Source organism: Cryptotermes secundus, unplaced genomic scaffold (assembly GCF_002891405.2).
Source record: "Cryptotermes secundus unplaced genomic scaffold, Csec_1.0 scaffold1831, whole genome shotgun sequence".
Lineage (NCBI taxonomy): Eukaryota > Metazoa > Arthropoda > Insecta > Blattodea > Kalotermitidae > Cryptotermes > Cryptotermes secundus.
This window is the reverse complement of record NW_019739257.1, coordinates 89,020-90,423: the sequence shown is the minus strand read 5'-3', so window position 1 is coordinate 90,423 and position 1,404 is coordinate 89,020.

The window sequence follows — 1,404 nt, the reverse complement described above, 5'->3', positions numbered from 1 at the left end:
GAGCTTCTTTAACTTTATGACTTTCTGCCTGTAACGATGCACCCACCGATTGCTGGACTTCATTTAAAATTATAAATAGTATTTCAAAATAAGTCGGTATATGTGTCATTTCTTCCGTTTGAAGAGTAGAGGTCCCGCGTCTTACAATTGTTTCAGTTCTATTACAGCTGTGCTCTGAAGTAGTTCGAAAATTGTGGTTGCTAGTTAGTCTTGCTATTTTCTATTACTATTAGACTACTTAATTTTTTCAAGATGGATAAATTCCTTATACGCAGTGTTTCATCCACGAGTGCAAGTAGTGAAAGCACTGAGCCCGAAAAAGAAGAAACAAAATTATTACATCGGCAGTATAGTGATAATTACTTATCTTATGTTTTTTTTTGATATGGCGATGAAACGTGCCCAATCCCCGGGTGTAATGCTGCCATAGTTCCCAGTAGATTGAAACGACATTTGTCAACAAAACATTCTTCCCTAAAAAGGAAGGAGTCAATTATTTTCGTCGCTTTTTCGAACAAAACAAAAAACAAAGAACGTTAATGACTGCGACAGTACGTGTGTCAGAAAAAGTACAGGAAGCAAGTTATAAGGTAGCCGAAATTATCGTAAAGGTCAAAAAACCACACACAAAAGCTAAAAAGTTTTTAATGCCTGCTTGTAAAGAGATGGTGAAAATAGTCCTGGGTTCCGAAGCTGCTAGTGAAATGTCAACAATTCCTCTCTCTGCTGACACAATCAGTCGCCGAGTTATTGATATGTCCAGTGACATTGAAGCCATTATGAAGGAGTAAATCAACAGCAGTCAGAAGTTCTCGCTTCAGATCGACGAGTCCACCGATATTAGCGGCCACGCACAACTTCTTGCTTACATGCGATACATCGATGGAGATGTAACTGCAATGAATTTCTTTTTTTGCAAAGAACTTCCCGAAAAAGCCACAGGTGAAGAAGTATTTCGTGTCACTAATGAAATTGTGTTACATAATGAATTAAAATGGAAGGATTGCATTAGTGTTTGTACAGACGGGGCCGCTTCTATGACAGGCCGTGTTAAAGGATTTGTAGCTAAAGTACGCAAAGTAAATCCTAACATACGATGCGATGTAAGATTTGAGGCTTTCACGGCGGTGACTATGAAGAAAGCAGTCTTCACATATACACGGTGCCAAATCCCAGAAGACTGCTTTCTTCATACGATGCGATCATTGTCTCATTCACCGCGAAGCAATTGTTGCTAAGTCTTTGCCATCTTCTCTGAAAATTGTGCTGGACGAAGTAGTAAAAGTCGTGAACCTCATCAAATCGCGGGTTTTTTTTTCCGTTTTGTGTCAGGAAACTGCACTCCTACTACATACAGAAAGAAGTACGGTGGTCATCACGAGGAAAAGTGTGAACGCGAATATT